The sequence below is a fragment of the Hibiscus syriacus genome, unplaced genomic scaffold (assembly GCF_006381635.1).
Source record: "Hibiscus syriacus cultivar Baekdansim isolate YM2019G1 unplaced genomic scaffold, ASM638163v2 tig00110328_pilon, whole genome shotgun sequence".
Classification (NCBI taxonomy): domain Eukaryota; kingdom Viridiplantae; phylum Streptophyta; class Magnoliopsida; order Malvales; family Malvaceae; genus Hibiscus; species Hibiscus syriacus.
The window spans coordinates 7,039,549-7,050,873 of NW_024062685.1; the positions used below are offsets into that span (position 1 = coordinate 7,039,549).

Below are 11,325 nucleotides of genomic sequence, written 5' to 3' on the forward strand. Positions count from 1 at the left end.
CTTCAGGAACAGGTAAGGGAGTGTACAATCCCGCATTGGTGAGAACTCCCTTAGATCGCTGGCACACATAACAACGGTCCACATAATGGGCCACATCACTAGTCAACTTGGGCCAATAAAATTCAGAAGAGATAAGGGCCAATGTCTTATCTCGGCCAAAGTGTCCCTCATTATGGAGTTCACTTATAATTTGCTGCCTCAATGAACAATCTGGAATGCACAATTGTAATCCACGAAACAGATACCCATTATGCAAACAAAATCATGACGGTGACCCTCAGTTACCTCCTGAAATATCCTTCCAAAGGAAGGATCAGCTGCATACATATCTGTGAACGTCTCAAATCCTGCAACTTTAGTACTCATGGTGGTGAGAAGTAAGGTACGACGGCTCAGGGCATCTGCGACGCGGTTCAAACTCCCTGCTTGGTGCCTCAGCGTAAAAGTGAATTCTTGCAAGTATGCTACCCACTTGGCATGACGTCTACTCAGCTTGTGTTGGCCATTGATGTACTTCAAGGCCTCATGATCGGTAAACAGAATAAACTCCTTCTGTACTAGGTAGTGACGCCAATGCTTCAGGGACTGAACTATGGCATAGAACTCCAGATCATAAGTGGAATAATTTTTCTTTGATCCCGATAGCTTCTCACTGAAAAAAGCAACCGGACGACCTGCCTGACTCAGAACACCACCAATGCCAACGCCAGATGCATCACAATTTACCTCGAACACTTTGTCAAAATCTGGAAGTGCCAAAACTGGAGCCTCGGTCATCTTCTGCTTGACCAGTTGAAAACTGGCCTCTGCCTCCTCAGACCACTGGAAATCACGCCCCTTGAGGCACTCTGTGATAGGGTGATCAGAGTACTGAAATTTCTAATGAATCGACGGTAAAAAGACGCCAAGCCATGGAAACTTCGGATGTCATGTAATGTTCTTGGTCTGGGCCACTCCAAGACTGCATCTATTTTTGACTGATCTGCATGAACACCATCAGTAGACACAACAAAACCAAGAAAAGTCACAGAAGTAGTGAAGAAAGACACTTCTTTTGATTGACAAACAAGCACTCCGTTTTCAGCATCTCAAAAACAGCACGGAGGTGATCGAAGTGTGAAGTCCATGTCGGACTATAAACGAGGATATCATCGAAGTAAACTACAACAAATTTCCCCATAAAAGGCCGCAAGACCTGATGCATAAATCTCATGAATGTACTGGGCGCATTGGATAACCCAAAAGGCATGACCATCCACTCATACAACCCTTGTGGCGTTTTAAACGCCGTCTTCCACTCATCTCCAGGCCTTATTCTGATTTGGTGGTAGCCGCTCTTAAGGTCAATTTTTGAGAAGATCTTAGAACCAGATAGCTGATCCAACATATCATCTAGACGGGGAATTGGAACCGGTACTTCACTGTAATTCTGTTGATCGCTCGGCTGTCAACACACATACGCCAAGAACCATCTTTCTTTGGCACTAACAGAGCAGGGACTGCACATGGGCTCATACTCTCTCGGATATAGCCCCTCTCCAACAACTCTTCCACCTGTCGCTGCAACTCTTCGGCCTCCTTGGGACTGAGGCGATATGCTGGTCGATTTGGCAAACTTGACCCAGGAACAAGGTCAATTTGATGCTGAATATCCCTCATAGGTGGTAGTCCAGGAGGAAGATCCTCTGGCATCAAGTTAGAGAATTCTGCTAGCAACCGCTGCACCTCTACTGGTAAATCTGTATCCACGTCTACTGCATTGTTCTCGCAAGGTAGCAAGGCATAGACCACGTCGCCATGCTCAATCTCATCTAAAAACCTGGACATAGAAAGCAGATTAGTATTATGGGTTACTGGGGTAGGAGTAAGTCCTTCCCGCCGGGGTGCCAACACAATCTTTTTTCCCTTGATGCTAAGGGAATATGTATTCTTCCGTCCATCATGAATGACACTGCGATCATACTGCCAAGGTCGACCCAACAATATATGACACGCATCCATAGACACAACATCACACCAGGCATTATCAAAATATTTTCTACCAATTGAAAAAGACACCAGGCATCGCCTATCAACTGTTACCTCACTGTCTTTATTTAGCCATGACAACTTGTATGGCTTAGGATGACGGTCCGTCTTCAACTGCAATTTCTGGACAACCTCCTCGGACACTACATTCTCACAACTGCCGCTGTCAATGATCATTTTGCAGACTTTATCTGCAACTGTGCAAGTCGTGTGGAAAATATTGGTTCTCAACCAATCGTCCCCTGAATCGCCCTTGGGGTAAGTAGACTCTTGCGAACGACCAGAGTCTCATGACCATCTCCATATAGCACATCATCAGTCTCATCATCGTCATACACGGGTTCGCCAATCTCCTCATTCTCGTCTTCCACGTTTTCCTCAATCAACAAATTTTTGCCCTTTTGACTAGCAGGCTTCCTGCAATCAGTCGCCCTATGCCCTTGTTCACCACAACGAAAACATCTAATAGTAGGGTTAGAATTACCCTGCGGTGGCTGCTGAGCAGGACGGGACTCTTGAGGGCGAACTGGTCGACTGTTGTGATCGCTCCTGATCACTGGTCTCCTGTTTTGCTGTTTTTCAACAGCAAGTGCACGCTGGTATGCTTCCGAAACACTCCACAATGAATGAAGGCTGAGGACATCTTGCAAGGGCTGGCGTAAACCCCCCAAATATCGCGCCACCATCTGCTCCTCCGTCTCAGATAAATCGTTCCGGGCGACCAATTGGTAAAACTCCTCCGTGTAATCATCGACTGATCGCGCGCCCTGCCTCAACGCATGAAGTCGCTGAAATAAGGTTTGCGTGTAGCCGAAGGGAAGGAAGTGGCCCTTCATCTTCTTTTTCATCTTCTCCCAATCAGTGATCTTGGCTTTGCCCTGTCTTTCTCGTGAACGTCGTAACTGTTCCCACCACGCAGATGCTCTGCCCTTGAGTTTGATGGCGATCAGTTTCACTTTCACACGATCGGGGACTTCCTTATATTCAAAAATACGCTCCACTTCATTAATCCAATCCACGAATCCCTCGGCCTGTAATGTACCAGAAAACTCAGGGAGATCGACCCGAAAACCGAGGTCTCCATGACGCTCCTCCCGACCACGGTGCTCCCGGAATCCTGCGCCCCGGAATCCTGCGCGATTGTGATATGGGTTTTCGAAAGTGGAATTTGTATCGTGATCAGAGGCCTCACGATCCTCTAAATCCTGCGCCGCTAGGCGCTGGGTTAATTCTGCGACTTGCCTCTGCAAATCCGCAATCATCACATCCTGAACGCTGCGATCACGGCGTTGGGCTTCCTCATTCGGAACCTGCTCACGACGACCACGACCACGACCTCCAGCCATTGAAACTGGTGAAATTTCCCAAGAAGATGTTGAAGCTCTGACACCAACTGACGCCAGACAGAATAGTGATTATCCTGTAGGCTAGCTCCGACAGACGATTCACAAGAGAAAATTCGCCCAAAAACCAGAGAAAAAAAAGTCTCTAGGGTTTAATAAATATTATAAAATCAATAACTGTCAAAAGCAGTCCACAAGCCGGACTGTTATAGCTAAAAAAATCGTCTTTATTCGAATTTTGCCAAAAATAGCAAAAATCGTATTTATTCGAATTTTGCCAAAAATAGCAAAATCCCGAAAATCACTCTAAATTGAAATTCGAAATAAAATAAGCAATCTCCCAAAAATCCGGTCTAAATCGGATTTAAATTGACTTCCTAATTAACAATCGAAATATTACCATAAATAGTAAAAAATAACTAAATCTAGTGATTCGGAGGGGAAAACGGCAGAATTTGAGGTTGAAAAAAAGGCCACATGGAGCGTAGCTCAATGTGGAGAGCGTGCGCGTCGAAAAGAGCTTTCCGGATTGGGGTCTTATGCGCGATTCTGACACCTGTAGCCAAAGTTATGGCCAAAAGACTGAAACATACTCAAAACGACCCCAATAAGGAACATGTCACAATCAATTCCCGCCTTTGCGCTGATCTGCCAACTCATGGTATCTCAGCGCCATCAACGTGCAATCTGACAGCTCAGCATCATCTGTCTCAGATCCCCCTGCATCAGTTTTTCGATCATTGAAACAAAAATTTTGTAGTTAATTAGTTGATCTGATCAGGCATTGGCAGAGGTTACAGCTCAAGCTGCCATGGCAATCTCATGCGCAGGCACGAACGAAATATCAGACTTCGTTAATAGCAGCTCCTCCAGAGTCATTGATCCGTCATTGATCATGAAGAAACTTCATCTCAGATGGCTCATTCAGCTTCTGGTTTACCAAGTTCTGCAATACAACACAGGTGAAGCTTCTCTCCGTGGCTGTGGATAAACCTGCTGAAGATCTTAGGTGCTCCACACGAACAGTGGTTCAGATCTTTGAAAAACAAAACAAGTTCATCATTGTTCATCAGTCATAAGTGTGGGGATTTCGCCATTATCGGAGAAATCGTCTTGTTCAACCTCAAACAGCACAACATTTGCTCCGGCAATTCTTCTTGTTTTTGTGCCTGTTTCATCGGTTGACATTCAATCATTAAGACCAAATCCACTCATACATAATGTTTTTGCGATTAGATTATTAGTTAGTGTGTTACCTGAATGGTTAAACCGAGATCAAGTACACCGTTTTTCAAACGATCTCGAAATGATTCAAGCCCATTCCTTGAAATGAAACTGAAGCGATGTATGTCCAAATCGATCTCGAAGTAATTCGGACCCTGCATTACAAACACAACTAACAATCTTTTTCGCTGCGATAACTCGAATGCGAGTGTCGAATATATCGATATTTCCTATGATCATATCCGAATATGTATCGGACAGAATGTGTGTGCGTTGAAGTTGAAGAATCTACATGAACAAACTAATGTTATACCTTATAGAAGCTGTGCTGAGGGCGTGAGAGAACTGATTTTTTGTTGTAAGCACCGACGAGCTTCTTTTCCGTAGAACTCAAATTGATATCATCAGGATTAACCTGCCCTGCCATTATCTTCAGCCTTTCTCTGAAAGGGACGCTCGAATCTTTAGCGAACCCTTTCACCTTCTCCATTTCATCATTAACAAATTTCTGAACCGAAACCACAAACGATGTAAGTATGGAAACATTGTACCGTCTGAATATGCGTCGGACAGGGCAGAAAATTAGATAATGTTACCTTGATGTTGTCCTGACATTGAGGAGACATGTCGAAATTCTCGGAAACTTTGAAATACAGAACAAGGCTCATTCCTTCACCGTCCCGTCCCCGAGGAACATTGCGGAGGGATAAGTCGGCAACTGAATGTTAACAATTAGAAGAGGAGGGATTGTCCCATTTGGTTTGAAATTAGGAAGTTCAACATGCTGAGCAATGTGATGTATCTTTGGTGAAATGAATAAGTCGATGCCTATTGGAGTATATGGGGAGAAATCGGATGCAGGACACTTCCTTTTATCTCTGGAAAACATAAATCGACATTCGAGTATGAGTCGAAACGATCATACACGTGTGATTCAGGAAAAAAGTTTGAAGAATCGAGGTCGCTGTACTTGAAATAGGTCTCGTCTCGAACTTGAAATGTTGAAGGTGGAATCTCAGCCCAACAGCCTGGATTTGCCTTCTCATTGCTACTTGATATTGTACATCCTGCTCGTGGACGATATAGAAATAGTTTTGATGAATCTGAATATACACAAAAGAAGTTGATTACTCGAATTCGGATATGAATATCATGTATATATATTATACTGCAGACATATATATATATATATATATATATATATATATATATTTAACGTTATTCATAAGTAAAATGAACACGAAAAACTTACATTCTTTGATTTGTTCTTCGGCTTCACGTGAAGTCCTCTTAAAAGAAATCCTGTAAACTGCATATTTTCTTATTTGGGAAGCAATGTTTGCTGCCAAAGTACTCTCATTGTAACTGGCACAAGGAATGATCTTACATAAGCCAGATGGTACGCTTTTCTCTTCGGAATTACGCCTTTCGTCATCCACGCTTTCACAGCTTCCACGAGAACGATCCAACGTTTTCTTCTTTCGATCATCGGCTTCCTTGCTGATGATCGAAACCCAGCTGTTCGATTCTTTCGGTCCTTCTTTACTCTTTCTACCTCCCTCGGTTTTTAATTGAGTTTCGTGGTATTGTTCATACTTGCACTTGCCTACCATGAAGCATGAAGAACTTTCATACTGAAGTAACTGACCACTTGATATGTTCCCAATTGCATTGCTCATCGACGGGAAACCATCTGAATATATATATATATATATATATATAAGATGAGCATAAATTGTTAAGACTCAATTATACTATTCGAATTTACATACAAATATCAGATATGAATATATCTTTCGTCACCTCCATAAACACTGATGAACTCGTCATCTGATTCAGATTCCATAATACTAACCGAATCAAACCAAGTGTCCTCTTGGCAATATCCTGAGAGAAAAAAAAAACGAAACTTGTATGATAAATTATCTTTTTGCCAGTTGAATGAAAGGAAATGAGGTACCTTTAGCATCAACTTGGCTAAGACGCCACTGCAATTGGGTTAAATGGAAAGTTGAATTGGAAACCTGGGATCTTCTACAAGTAGTAGTGGCACCTTTCTCGAAATCCATATGAACATATTCGCTATCACAAGCATCGCTTGTCCTCTTCTTGACTCCGTCGGCATGCTTCCCACCGCATTTTTTCGACCGCCGGCGGTGCCTTCTCAGCGTCGTGATTCCTTTAGCCGGCATGGACACACAGCTTACCATTGAAACAGCTTAATTTCACGACACTGTTTAAGGAAAATATCGTCTAAATTAGATATTCCAACCTTTTTGTTGCATGGATAGGAAATGAATGTTGATGCATCAGTTATAAGAAAACCCAGAAAATGTTAAAAAAACACCAAAGAAAACCCAGAAAAGATAATAATCAAAATTAAATAAAAAAGAAGGCTTAAATATTCAAATGGTGCCCAATGTATGCTTTTAGTTCTAGTTTAGTAACTAATGTTTATTTCGTTTTAGTTTAATCCTAATGTTTCATTCCGTTACTCAAAATGGGTCAAGCCGTTAAGTTTGACCATTAAGTGACACGTATCACAACCTGGTAATTTTAAGAAAATTATTTGAAATTAAAATTATATATATATAAAGAAAATATAAATTTTGAAATAAACTCAAAACCTTCATTTCAACCCCTAAACCCACACCGACCATCGACTTTTGCTATCGGCATAGCTCCACCCGACCTCCCTCCCCTCAGCGACCAAAACCTTCATAAAATTGTGACCGGTCGACGGTTGATCGACCGTCAGAATCATGTGGGTTCGTATTTTCATCCTAGGGGTTTGCAAGGATATAAAATATTGATTTGCGATTTTCATCCTAGGGTTCGCGGGGTATAAAACGTTGATTCGTCGTCGATCGATCACAATTTCATGGGGATTTTAGTCGCCGAGAGGAGGCAAGGTTGGGTGGAGCTTGGTCGATGGCAAAAGTCGGCGGCTAGCGTGAGTTTAGGGATTAAAATGAAGGTTTTCAAAGTTTTGAGTTTATTTCAAAATCTGTGTTTTCTTTTTAATATATATATATATATATATATAATTTTTTAATTTTAAATAAAATTGTGACATGTGTCACTTAACGGCTAAATTAACGCCGTTGACGGCCTGAACATCTAAATGAGTAACGAAATGAAATGTTAGGCACCAAACTAAAATAAAATAAACATTAGAGACTAAACTGGAACCAAATGTATACGTCGGTCACCTTTTGTATATTTAAGCCAAAGACCCCAGCCCTTTTTCCTGCAACGGGATCTCTTTTAAAGAGGCAAAAGATCAACGCGAATATGCAATTAACCAAAACGAAAAAATAATAGAAAGTATTAACCATTAATGAAAAAATAATAGGATCTGAATTGACTATGCAATTAAATATTATTTTTTTAGAATTTGTTTAAGATGCTCCTAATGTATTATTTGTTTAGAATTTACTCAATTTATTAAAACACATACATCCTACAAACGAATCATTTAAGGAGGTAATATTTTTTTTAACACTAAAATCATTAAATAAAATCAAAAAATATAATTTTATTAAATAAAAATATTTATATTAAATTAAAAATATAATTTTATTTTAAAATTCAAAAAAAATTTCAAAAAAAATAAAATATCACCAAATACTAAAATCAAATATAAACTTTTAACTTTGAATCAAGATTAAAATTGAATGAAAAAGTTTAACTTTGATGAAAAAGATTAAAAATTATTTTAATTAAACCTAAACTAAAATTAAATGTTAGAATTGAATAAATTTAAATTTTAGTATTAAAACAAATACAAATTTTAAAGTTAAGTGATATTTGAATTTACTTTACATTTTTAAATATATTCTTCTTTAATGGCCCCGTTTTACGGTTGAGGATAATGGTAAAGAAGCGAGTGGCCAACTACAAGGACTTGAACGCTGGCTCACATCTCCCACAAAATGGTAAATGTAGAATCTTTTATCAGATTCTTTAGAGTTGCCTGGGGACCAAACATAATAGAAGATATGACATCGCTGGGCTCAAATTTATTTGTGTTCAAATTTGTGAAAGAAGAGGACAAAGAAGCTATACAAAGGTGCCCATGAACATTTGATGGAGCCTTATTTTCCCACAAACCGTTGAATGGAATACTCAGTCCCCCAGAATACAACTTCTCGATATTGCTCATATGGGTTAGGATTTACAATGTTCCTTTAGGATGGATGAACCAACATACTGATGAAAGTTTTGGAAAAATATTTTGGGACAACTATTGTTATTGATCTTCGAGAATAGGAGGGGCGTATGGGTGAATATATGGGATATCTCTCAACCTTTACGGATATGTGTTTCTATGGGAAAGAGATCTAATGGGCACCCACGTATATGCATGGCAAAGTATGAGTGTTTACCAAACTTCTGCTTTTGGTGCGAATTAATCAAAAACATGAGGCTGTTGTTTGCTCTGCTATGCGCATAGGGAGAGAAAGGTCTCTTCCAATACGGGGATTGGCTTGGGGTGTTACCAGCTAGACAAAAACAAACGCAAATGAAACAAGAGAAAGATTAGCATTATTTACTTGAACAAGATTGAAATAGGGAGCTCTAAGGATAAGGAGTTGTTCGTTATAGATGAATTTACCAACTAAGAGGAGCAAGCTTGTACTAATATCGAAAACAAAAATGGAAGCTATAAGAGGATCCTTCAAGGAAAAAATCAAGTTAGACATCTCATTGCTACCAAAAAGTCACGATCGACCAACCTTGGTGAGGATAAATCCATCCACACAATCTCAAGAATGTGGAGCTGCTTTTCGGATAATGTTTAAAAACAGTAACCCTCAACAACAATTGGTGCTAAATTTTCTCAAGTCTCTATAACCCTATTTTGTCATCATAAAAATGGCACTGCATATCAATGCAAGAGTGTTTTTCTTTGAAGCTGTGTGAAGATGTGGCAAACCACGTTTATTTGGATCTTTCCCTCTTGAATTTGATATAATCCGAGAGCAAGCTACCTACCACCGCCTTTCTGCTTCATGCTCTTAACCAACTTTGTCATCACCTGTCAACAGTCAATACTACAAATTATACGTGCATCTCTAAATGACCCCTAAGTCGGGTTCTATTTCTAGCAGGCCCAGGGTATAATGTTCCTTTTACATCTACTGTGAAACGAGATGGATCAACAACATTATTAAGCCCTTGGAGTTCCCATCTTGTATGCAACATGAGTGCTTTGGATTGTATAAGAGGAATGATTTCCGTTAAAAGAAAATGAATTTTTCAATCGTTTTTCTTTCGCCGCTTACAATGTGAAGCTCGAGAACCTTGGTGATATCAAGAGGGGCTTCCGGTGGGTAAACCCTACCTCCTGATTTGCATCTCAACCTCAACTCCACTGCAGGGGCAACATCTGAATTCTCCATTCATCCTGCACAATCACAACTACATGTGAGAGAAAGCCCCGGGCCAACTGAATATGGGAAATTTATTCTTGGGATAGAACCTGAAAAGATGTCCATTTCTTATCATAATCATGAATTCTATACACCGCTTTGAGTTCAGTCAAGTAAATTGCACTTGTATGTTCCATATTTTAAGCAAGCAATGAACCCCAGCTTGAACCGGGAAATAATGTAAATGCAGCAGCTACAACTCTATTAACTTAATGCTAACCCTGTTTAGCATCTATGCTCACATTTGCTTACAGATCATGTGTTTTTCCATTCCATTCTTGCACTACTCATTCATTATAGTCCCTGGCACGTGACGAGTTTTAATAGCTAGTTTAGCTGTGTTTTTCGCAATCAACTAAAGCTATTTGAATAGATCAGTACTATAAACCAGATAATACTTTAAACAAGCATGGATAAGTTTTCAAATTATCCCATTCCTAGTTTCAACTTATGTCCATATATAGGTTCAAGAGGAATAAATACTTAGTATGATGTCAATATAAGTAAAGTCTAATAAATAAAATGAATAGCAGTGAACAGCTGGGGATGTAGCTCAAATGGTAGAGCGCTCGCTTTGCATGCGAGAGGCACGGGGTTCGATCCCCCGCATCTCCATTTTCCTTCCCCTCCTTTTTGTTCTGATTATAACAATCAGAAACAGACGACACAATTACACTGCTAAATTTTCTTAGTCTCTTTCTATCTGAACCATTTTTGTCATCTTAAAGATGGCACTGCACATGAGTGCAAGAGTGTTTTAGTTTGAAGTTATGTGAAGATGTGACAAACCCGGACTAGAGATCATTCCCTCCTCTTGGGTCTGATATATAATCAGAAAGCAAGCAACCATCTACTTTGTGCTTCATGCTCTCATCCCACTTTGTCAACACTCAATATTACAAAGAAACCACAACAAACAACAGAGAAAATGTCGGCACTTCCAGTTGGAGAACCAAAGTCTTCCACTATATGTTGTCCATCGTCATCACAGTTCTAAGATCGGAACAAGTCTCTCTAAATAATCAACTCAGATTCTAATTGTACAAAAATATCAGCAGAGCCCGGAATCAAACAAGGTGAGTCACAATGAGAAGAATCCCGATATCACGCCAGTGGACACTGAAACAATATAGTTTTAACAATCTGAAGTCTGGAAATAATGTCATGCGAAAACTTATCTTGATGGTTCTCTGTCGACGGATGCAAATACTTTCCATGTGAGATGCACCCACATGACTTACCAATGTTTTAAGGGTTTTATTCACCAGACTCATCTTTGGGCTGGAAGTGTTTCA

At 40.1% G+C, this 11,325-nt stretch overlaps 1 non-coding gene and 1 pseudogene across 1 annotated transcript; one reads left to right on the plus strand and one right to left on the minus strand.

The window, feature by feature from the left end:
• Positions 1–4,251: 4,251 nt before the first annotated feature.
• On the minus strand, positions 4,252–6,821 carry LOC120118609 (annotated as a pseudogene).
• Positions 6,822–10,572: 3,751 nt separating this feature from the next.
• Positions 10,573–10,645, plus strand: TRNAA-UGC. The gene has a single exon. It is a non-coding gene; the product is annotated as a tRNA-Ala (tRNA).
• The last annotated feature ends 680 nt before the right edge of the window (positions 10,646–11,325 follow it).